Raw genomic sequence first — 10641 nt, forward strand, 5'->3', positions numbered from 1 at the left:
ACAGGGGCCATCCCTAACATCTCTCCCCTCACCATCTCCCACATCCCCAACAACAAGCCTTACCAGTTTTATTCCAGCCAGAATCCTTCCTACCTAAGCCTACCTACTTCCCTCCACACCCACAGTCTCAGTGTTAGCCCGCCACCACCATCCTTCACCAGACTAACACCACAAACTCCTAACTGGCTTATCAATCAGCAAACTCAGAGGCAGTTCTTCTCAAAGTAGAATGCGTCAGAATCACATGAAAAGCTCATTTGCACACAAACTGCTGGACCCCACTCCAGAGCTTATGACTCAGTAGGTCAAGGGCAGGCTTGCAAATCTGCATTTCTAACAAGTTCCCAGGTGATTGATGCTGCCAGTCTGGGGACCAGATGTTGAGACCCACTGGACTAGGCTGTGCGGCAGTAACAAGCCCCAAAGTAGTCACTTGTGCTTGGCTCCACCCAAAGGTTTCTTTCTTGTCTACAACATGTATCTGTCTGCTTCTACAGTTAGAATCAGGAAAAGAAAATGCAACAAAGCATGGGGCACCTGGGTGGCTCAGTGGGTTGGGCCTCTACCTTCGGCTTGGGTCATGATCTCAGAGTCCTGGGATCGAGCCCCATGTCAGGCTCTCTGCTTGGCAGGGAACCTGCTTCCCCCTCTCTCTCTCTCTGCCTCTCTGCCTACTTGTGATATCTCTCTCTCTCTCTCTCTCTCTCTGTTAAATAAAATCTTCAAAAAAAAAAAATCTTAAAAAAATTCTAAAAAAAAAAAAATAGAAAAAGAAAATGCAACAAAGCATACATCTCTCAGATCTTCTAGTCGAAGTGAAAGGTCACTTTTCATTGTCCAAAGCAAATTACATAGCTATACCACAATCCAGGGGGCAAAACTGCTCAATCCTACAAGGCCCCCAAACAAGGGTGACCGAAAGCTCCCAGTGCAGATAAACAGTAGTAACCTCAGGGTGGTCTCCTGTACCCAACTCTTCACTCTCTCCTAACCCTCTCATCACCAACTCTACAGAAAACTCTGAGAAAGGCACTTCCCAAAACAAATGGGTGCTTATCTCACACATACAGCCCACCTTTCCTTAAAACCTTTCAAGGGCTTCATATCTTAGGGTGAAAATCCTTAATACAGCCCCAAAACATCTGCACCCTCCCCTCTACAGCCTTGTTTGGCACACAGTTCCCTTCACCCTCTGCTCTAGCCAAACTGGTCCCCTTTCCGCTTCTATCCCAGGGTCTTTGCACAGACTGCCCTCTCCTCCAGAATACTCATGCCTACCTCTACCAAGTGTACCGAGTCACCAATTACATACAAACTCCCTGCAGATGCTACTAGATGCATTCAATCTTTCCTTCATGACTTTTTTTCCCCCTTTTTGTTATGGAACATTCCAAATACACATAAAGGTAGACAGAATAGGTACAGTCCCATGTACCCATCAACTTAGGCCAGTCCTGATCCAGCCACATACTCACTACCCTCTCTTCACAGAATGGTGAAGCAAATCCCAGATGTTGTATCATTTCATAGGTAAGTAGCTCTATGTGTCTCTAAAAGTTACAAATTCTTTTCTTTTTTCTTTTTTTAAGTAAGCTCTACTACACCCAACGTGGGGCTTGAACTTAGGATGCAGAGATCAAGAGCCCCATGCTCCACCGCCTGAGCCAGCCAGGCACCCCTCAAATTCTTTTAACATAACAGAACATTACGGCAGTCAAGAAAAAAAGAAATCCTGAGGTGCCTATTGGCTCAGTCGTTAAAACATCTGCCTTCAGCTCAGGTCATGATCCCTGGGTACTGAGACTGAGCCCCACATCAGGCTCCCTGATCAGCGGGAAGCCTGCTTCTCCTCTCCCACTCCCCCTGCTTGTATGCCCTGTCTCTCTCTCTCTCTCTCTCTGTCATATAAATAAATAAAATCTTAAAAAAAAATTCCTTAATGACAAATCTAGTCAGTGTTCCAATTCCTAAGTGTCGCAAATATCAAAGGTGATGTTTAGCCATGTCTCTAACTGGCCCGTCTGGGACACAACTAAGTCCTCCACAGTACACTTTTGTTCCCTGTTGAAGAGATCAGGTTACTGGACTTGTAGGTTTCCCAAGTTTTGAGTTCTGCTGATGACGATCCTGTGGTATAGTATAACGTGTTCCTTTCCCCTATTACTTCCCGTAAATTGGTTGTTGGACATAGAACCTTGATCAGAATGAGGTCCAATTATTTGGCAAGACTATTTCACAGGATTTTCAAAGACATGATCTTTGTCCACTGTCTCCCTGGTTTCATCCCCCTCACCACTCTGCAAACTCCATGGGATAAAGGACATAGACTCTGGCTCATCACTGGAACCCAGCCGACACTCAGTGAATGAAGAAATATTAGAAAGAAGTACACCACCATACCGACTAACAAAAACATAATAGCCCACCTTCCTAAACATGTGTAGACAGTCTTATGTTAAAATGTCCCCTGAGAGGCAGAAAAAGTAAGTTCCCAGAGTACAGAATCAAAGGTCAGGCCTTGCAGGAGTTCTAATCACTTACAGCCTGTGACTTTGGGTCATTACTTAATATCTTTGGGATTCAGTTTCCTGCTGTGAGGATTCAATAAGAGGTAAAGAATATTCAAGGCTCAAAGCCATACAGAGAAAAGCTTTACCCAGATAGCACCAATTCCAAATCTTTCAGGGGAAGCAAAGCAGAAACCTCTTATTTCTAACATATATTTGAATTCTTTAAATCTAGGAATTCACATTTTTATGGAACAAAACACTTTAGGAAAACAGAAGACTTAAAACCTATCTCTGCTTATTACAGAGTACTTCGGGGCACTATTCAAAGACCAGAAGACAAGTCAGAAGGCCCTCTCCTTGAACAACTCACAACCTGGAGCAGAGGGAGGGGCAAAACTCACATGATGTGCTATCATGACAGGGTCCAACACTCCTAAAAAAACGACAAACTTGGGAGGAAAAAAACAAAAAAACAAACCGAAAACCCCATATCTAGTGCTCTGAGTGCAGGGTGGGCAATAACAGTGGCAATGAAAGGCTGGGTCACGAGAGAAGCATAGCAGCGCCAAACCGGATAAGCGAGGAAGAAGCAACAGCACAAAGACCCATGGGATAGAGTCCGACTCATCACCAGAGCCGCAGCAGCCACACAATGAGATCTCAGAACATCCACAAAGGAATGACCAACAAAGATGCCAGAAAAACATGCAGGGGCCACACACTACACTCAAGAGATAGAACTTCCTCTATGGAGGGAACAGTAAGGCACCAAGAACACATTATTGACTGATAGATAAGATCAGAACTTCCATTTGGAAGAAACAGATAGATGAAAAACTGGGCCCACCTTCTCTTTCACTAGTTTACAGGGAGATAAAAATGGTGCCTGATCCACCCAATCTTTCAAATTATGAATACCAGAATCACCTGGGCCAAATCTGATCTGTCTTCTTATTTTGAGCCCTATGCTGTACCAGAGCCCATCAATGCCACTTCAGCCCCACTTCTTGCATCTACCCACTCTTCCAACTCCTATCTCCTGTGCCTTGGAGGGCCACCATTCTCAAGCATTGGGCCATGAGCTTCCTCTCTGACATGTGCTACCTGCCCACGGCCCTCCGCTTTTCCAACTTCACAGCAAGGCACATGCTCACATCACTCCCCTTCAGCCACACGCTTGAGACATATTATATCCCCGACATCAAAGAACTGAGGGTCCATTCACTCGAACAATCACTGATAGTCACTGTGGCACTGTTCTAGGCACTTGGGGGTACGACAGTAATCAAAGCCAAAAGGAAAAGAAGTCCTTACCCTTACAGACATCTCAGTGTAGTCAGGTAGATGAAAAAATAAGTAAAACACACAAAATGTCAAAGGAGAAGTACTATGGAGGAAAAGCTAAAACAGATGGGGAGTGCCAGGTGGCAACAGGGTCTTTTAAATCAGTGGTCAGGGAAAGTGCCTGGACAGAAGTTTGAGCAAAGCCCTAACAGCAGGCAAGGAGCAAGCAATACAGGTATCCAGGGAAGAACACTCCAGGCAGAAGAAACAGCAAGTGTAGCAGTCTGAGGCCTGAAGCATGGCTACGGTCCTTGAGATGGGCAAGAAGCCAGGGTGCCTGTAGCAGAGTGAGAATGGACAGTGGGCAAAGGTGGGTGAAGCAACCACAAATTGCTCAAGGCATAATTATGAGAACCTCTCAAAACAGGTAAAGACTTGGGTGGCTTTCTAGGAGTGAGGTCCAAGCTCAGAGTTGACTGAGAGGCAGTTAACAGGAAAAGCCAACTGGGCCCACATATACATAGCAGGGGTGATGAGTTGGGGGAAAGGGGTGGCAAACACTGATCATGCAAACGTCCAAAAGTACAGCAGCAAGAGAAGGGCTAAAGGGAGAAATAGGAAGTGCAGTGAGAGTTAGAAAGCCAGGGGACACTGGTCTTGAACCCCGAAGTGCAATGGAGATCCCTGAAGAGTGGGGCCTCACATGATCACATATGCATTTTGGAAAGTCCTGGCAGGATGTAGAGATCTGACTGAGGGTAGTAAAACTGGAGTCAGAAACACACTTTCTAATCTGTTGGCCGCCAGCATACAGCAGCAAAAACGTGAAAAATTAACTGAAACCTGAAGACACTGCTGCTATAAATACATCCTTTAACAGCATAACATACTTAATTCGTATCATCAACTCTTTCAAAGACAGCTTAAAAATGGAGTCCCAACTCCTTCCAGTAATAAACATTGTTTCTCTATATACCTGCCAGGGAAGTCTCACTACTAAGGTTTTTGTTTTTTTTTTAATATTTTATTTATTTGACAGAGAGAAATCACAACTAGACAGAGAAGCAGGCAGAGAGAGAGGAGGAAGCAGGCTCCCTACAGAGCAGAGAGCCAGACGTAGGGCTCGATCCCAGGACCCTGGGATCATGACCTGAGCCGAAGGCAGAGGCTTTAACCCACTGAGCCACCCAGGCGCCCCACTACTAAGGTTTTTGAGCTATAAGCCAGCACTCAGCTTAACCAACACTTTGTTTTTGTTTTGTTTTGTTTTTTTAAGATTTTATTTATTTGACAGACAGAAATCCCAAGTAGGCAGAGAGGCTGGCAGAGAGAGAGGAGGACGCAGGCTCCCTGCCAAGCAGAAAGCCCAATGCGGGACTCGATCCCAGGACCCTGAGATCATGACCTAAGCCGAAGGCAGAGACTTAACCCACTGAGCCACCCAGGCACCCTTACCCAACACTTTGCAAACTCTATACTTGTCTGTTTTGTTGAAACCATTTAAGAATTACAAAAATAAGATGGTTTGAGAATTATATGTAGCCATTTGCTTTTTGGAAGGCAGACTCAAGGACAAAACTACTTTGTGGTCCATCTTGATTCTTTTACCTAGCAATCCAAATTTCATCAAGTCAATCAGCTCCTTCAAAAGCTATATACTGCAACCAAGAGACAAATGCAAAATGCTGACAAGTCCCTGGGGTAGCCAATGTAAGTCTTTTTCTCCCCCAAGAGCTTAGTGTAAACAACCATTCCTGATAAAGAAATTAACAAATCATATAAAGACAGTGTATGAAGTACCAGCCTAACCCTCCTTTCACATCGCCTCTAGCTTTTGTATTTCATACACTTTATATTCTTTTTACCTTGCCCAGCAATACAGAGAGGTACAGTAAAAACATTGCTGCTTACTTCATTTTGGTGGTCAGTACATGTCTGTTCTATTACTTATTATACGTTTGCAGAGTTTCATCATTAACATTTTATTTAACATTTGAGTTAGCTATGATGAGGAAAGGAAAAGGGAACAGCCCTGTTTGGCAAACATGGTCTTGGCTCCCCAATTAAAGCAGGATGATTGGGACGCCTGCGTGGCCTCAGTCAGTTAAGCGTCTGCCTTCAACCGGGGTCATGATCCCAGAATCCTGGGATCAAGTCCTGCATCGGGCTCCTTGCTTGGCAGGGAGCCTGCTTGTCCCTCTGCCTTCCACTCCCCCTGCTTGTGTGCGAGCTCCTTCTGACAAATAAAATCTTAATAAAAAATAAAAATAAAGCAGGATGACCTTAGGCCAGCCCCTTATTATCCATACTCAGCTTCTTCCAGAGGATCCCTTTCTGCTCCAACATGACTTACAAAAAGGCAAACAGGCCAGACACTGACATTAAAATGGGTTGTTTGTTTATCCTAAGTCATATGCCCATTTATTCAGCATTTACTGAGTGTCTGCCATGAGGAGGCACCAACAGAGCTTGGGTTACCCAAGGCTATGGGAGTCCGATCTCCCGATGGCTCATCCAACAGCGAGAACAGTCACATATGGCCATTAAAAGGCTAGGTACTCTGTACTCCAAAACAAGGAGAAGCAGTGCTCCACATCCACCAACAGCCCACGCAAAAGGTCTGAAGTCAGGACAGGGCACCACATATTTGGGGACCAAAGACACAGTTACTGAAGTCCACCAGAAGAGAAGAGTGAGGCTCAGGAAACTAAGATACTTACCCAAAACTGCATACATTCTCAGGCAAGCGGGAGCAACAGTAACAATCGTGTATACCAGAAGATGGGAATGTAAAGCTCGTATTTTCAGTTCCCGCTGGTTAAAGTGTTAACTTAGAAAGGTTATTTGCCCAGACTGAAAAGGGGCAGAGTGATAAACTTCAGCATCATCTTAGCACATTCTTTTACATGGGCTTGGTGGCAAAAAAACCCTATCTCAGGCGGCTCACATTTTATTGGCGTCCATCCTCTCCCAGCACTCCTCAGGAAGTCTATCCCACCTACTCTTACATGTTTTACACTGAAGCATCAAGCCATAAAAAAGGAAGTAACTAATTAGTTTACATTCCGCTATAGGAGTAAACTTGTAAAAGCTGGGACTACTTAGGGGAGGAAAGGACATCCGAGTAGGTGGGAGGCCCAACCCACTCTTCTTCCTTCGCTACTGCCACAGAGCCTCTCCTTTCTGACATCTAGTTCCTGCAGTTCCAACTTACTCTTCATTGGGTTCCTCACAGTTCAGCAGGTACTCGCTGTTTTAACAGTTCCACATAAATTACTTGCCAAAAAAGTGTAAGCTGCTGCAGCGGGCGGCCTGCTCACCTTACTGTTGCACTCTAGTGTTTCCACGAATGGTGCGCGCAACACGAATACACAGCCCCTCATTCTTCAAAATGCAGTTATAAATTGAACACTCCCTGCTGCAATCCTGGGCCAGCCTAATTGAGGGTAATGCGGGGCGGGGGGGGGGGGGCACATTTTTACCGAACAGATCAGAGCTCTACACAAAAGCTCTCACAAACTCACAACCAAGCAGTAAGCCCTCACTTCACCAACCACCAGCCCCAAACTGAAGGCTGCTGGGCGTTTGAGAAAATGGAAGAAAAGGAAAGGAAATGACTCAAAGTAATCGTGCTTCAGGCATGAGTCCTGCTCACTTCCAGCGGATAGCTGAGATCTGAACTATGGCCGGCTATGGGGAGAAGAGCACACGCCAGGCACACGAGGGGAGGGCGGTGCGCGCAGGGCTCGCTCCCCGCGCCTTATTGTCTGGAGTCGAGCTTCTCCAGGAGTGTTGCTCTCTTCCCACCTCAATATGAAACTAGGACATTTCAAACATTTGAAGAAAGAAAAGCGAAGGTCCCAGCCGCATAAATGGGGCGGCTTCTTACCTAACATCTCCATAACCTTATTTAAAAATACAGAAAACGCAGTCAGGAGCGTGGGTGCTGTGGGTGCGCGGTGCCTCCGGGACGGATTTCAGCTGTTGGGCGATGAAGGCGCCTCGGTGTGTAACTCATTTAAAAGTCGGGCCCGGAAAACCCAAGCGTGGGCTGTCAGCGCCGCACAAGTTCGCTAACGGAGCCCCGAGTCCACGCCTTAGCGAGCCGGCCTCTCCCCCCAGGTGCGGTTAGCCCCGCACGCACCCCCCGGAGCCGACGGGCGGCGGAAGGGCGGCCGCGATACTAAGTTTCCACCCGAATGTCAAAGCCGGGGCCACTCCCGTCCTGAGCGCGGAGCGGGAGCCGGCCGACCCCGCGGCGGGCCCACAGCCGTTCCCCCGAAACTCAAGCCCCGCATTCTGAAAATGCCGAGGTTCCCAACCGCCCTTCTCGTGAGTGGGGCCGAGCCAGCCGTGCGGCGGGGGGGGACGCGTCTGTGCGCGTCCTGAGGCCTCGGGGCTCCGCGGCGGCGCCGGGGGCCGGGGCAGCGCGCGCCCACAGCCCCGGGTGGGGTCCCCACGCCCGGCCCGCGCCTCCACCTGCCAAGGCCCGGCCCGGCTCCTGGGCACCCGCGCTGACCAACGGCTCGCGTCCCTGAGTGTCACCCGCGGACCCCACCGGAGACAAAAAAGCGCCTCCGCGCGGACCCGGCGCGCCCCTCCCACCGCCGGCCCCGGCCCGGGCCCGCGCCTCACAAAGGCCGGCCCGGCTAGCTCGGCGCCGCAGCGAACAAAGGCCGCCCGGCCCGCAGGCCGGCACAGGTGCAGCCGCCGGCGGCCGGGCCCAACATGGCCGCGGCCGCCCGACGCCCGGCCCCGTTAGCCGCGGCCGCCCCCGCCCCGCCGGCCTCCCTGGTCCTCCTGCCCCCCCACCCCCACGCCCGGCCCCGCGAGCCCTCGGCCCGGAGGCCCCTCAACGCCTCAGCCCCTCGGGCCCCCCGGGCCCCCGGGCCCCTCAGCCCCTCAGGCCCGCGGCGGCGGTTGGGCCGGCGGCTCCAGTGACCTGTTGTGCGTCGCATCCTCCGGCGGCGGCTCTCCCGGCGCGGCGGCTCCGGCGGCGGCGGGCCGGGGAGGGGGCCGGGGCCGCGGGGGAGGGAGGGCCGAGGGAGGGGAGGGGGCGGCGGCGGCGGCGGGCGCAGCGCGGCCAGGCCGAGGCTCTCCGCGCGCGGCGCCGACCCCGCCCCCGCGCCTCCCGCCCGCCGCCGCCGCCGCCGGGCCGCCGCCGCCTCGCAGAAGCCGCGGGAAAGTGCGCGCCGCTGATTGGCTGCCGCGGTCGCGGGGCTGCGGCCGGGCTTTTCAAATCCGCGCCGGGCGGGGCGCGCGGGCGGGCGGGGCGCGGGACGGGCGGGGACCGGGTGGAGGGTGCGGGGGGGCCGACCGGGCGGGGTGGGGGGGGGTGGCGCGGGGCCGGGGCCGCGGGACCCCGCTAGCCGCCTCAGACCAGCGCGAGGCGCGCGTCCCGCTCCCGCTACTCAGCTGGGCGCGCGCCAGGCGGCGGCTAAACCCAAAGCCCGGAGCCGGGAGCCCGAGGCCGGAGCCGGCGGGAGCGAGGTGACGTCACGGCCGCGCGCCCAATCGGCGCCCGCGAGCCGGCCCCGCGCGATCGCGGCCCCAGCCGGGACGCGCGTCGGCGGATCGGGGACGTGGGATCCCGGCGCCGCTCGCTCCCCGCCCCCCGGCGTGTCTTGAGTTCGCACGTCGCCTTCGGACAGCCCTCCAGTGGCCAGTGGCCGGTGCGTGCGGCAGCGCGGGGTCAGCGCACGAGGGCCGCCAGCCCCGCACCCTGGGGTCACCCACGCCCCTACCTCGAGGGCAGGAAGAAGGCGCCCGGGACAGGAAGCGCAGTGGCGCGGGGAAGGCAGAGGTCCAGTTCCAACTGCCCCTGCACATGAAAAGCAAGCTGGACGCCCCAGAGGAGCCCCTCCACACACATATACACACACACACACACACACACACACACACACACGTCTGCGCTCCTGGAATCCACACACATATACACACACACACGCCTGCGCTCCTGGAATCTGCATTACAGACTTGGCTTAGAGGGTCCCGAACAATGAGAGGGAGCGCGGAAAACGGGCTGGAGGACGACTGGCCAGCACGATGGTGTTGGAGGCTTCCTGCAGAATATCTGCAGGGTGTGGATTCAGCCATCGCCCTCACCCCCCAGACTCAAGTCTGGCCTGGAGCTAGGTGGAGTTGGGGATCTGTTGTCAGCTAGGGGATGTGACATTCCAGCGAGGCTGCCGTGGGGCAAAGGGGCAGGGCAGAAAGGGCTACCAGGAGCCCCTCCAGGAATGCCAGCCTGTAGTCAGAGAACATCTTCCAGAAGATCTCTCTGATTGTGAGGAGGCTGGTAGGGTGACACAGAGATGGGCCACTCGGATCCCCTAACAGTCTTCCTGCTCAACCTCCAGCTACCACCTTCTATAGGCAGCCTCAGCTGCAAAGAGCCATCTCACCATTGGTCTCCCTTCCCAGGGCAGCCACATCCAGTGACTGAGGGGAGGGAGCAACAAAAGCATACTCAGTTCCTCTATAGGACTCTGAGAGGAGACACTACAGAGAAGGCGGCACTTCATACTCTGCATCTTGACCCAGCCACAAGCTGCTTCCCACCAGACCAGGAACTGGCATAGGGCAAGCCAGGGCAGGGATGAGATCCTCCCCAGTGTCTCAACTGAAAGGAATTATGGAACTGCTCAATTTCAGCCAAGAACACTACATGAGGTCCTAATGTGTGCTGTGCCCTAGAAGGGTGCTGGAGATCCTGAGAAACCAGAAGAGACCCTTCCCCTAGAAGTCACTGCAGAACTCACCGGGAACTCCTGGAAAGGTATTGCATTTTGCCATATTATCCCTCTGGCTGAGGGAAGAGGCTCCCAGACCTGGATCCTGCTGA

At 52.3% G+C, this 10641-nt stretch overlaps 1 protein-coding gene across 5 annotated transcripts in view; it reads right to left on the bottom strand.

Moving 5' to 3' along the window:
• Positions 1–8881, bottom strand: part of NSD2 (nuclear receptor binding SET domain protein 2) — a 96567-nt gene extending 87686 nt beyond the window's left edge. For 3 of the 5 annotated variants that reach the window (XM_045997585.1, XM_045997584.1, XM_045997589.1), the window contains exon 1: positions 8737–8881. The gene's annotated coding sequence lies outside the window, so the exon portion shown is untranslated. Of the gene's footprint in view, positions 1–7683; positions 8484–8736 lie in introns of those variants that run through there. The other 2 variants (XM_045997588.1, XM_045997587.1) reach the window with 1 other exon arrangement.
• Between the last annotated feature and the right edge of the window lie 1760 nt (positions 8882–10641).

Source organism: Meles meles, chromosome 2 (genome assembly GCF_922984935.1).
Source record: "Meles meles chromosome 2, mMelMel3.1 paternal haplotype, whole genome shotgun sequence".
Classification (NCBI taxonomy): domain Eukaryota; kingdom Metazoa; phylum Chordata; class Mammalia; order Carnivora; family Mustelidae; genus Meles; species Meles meles.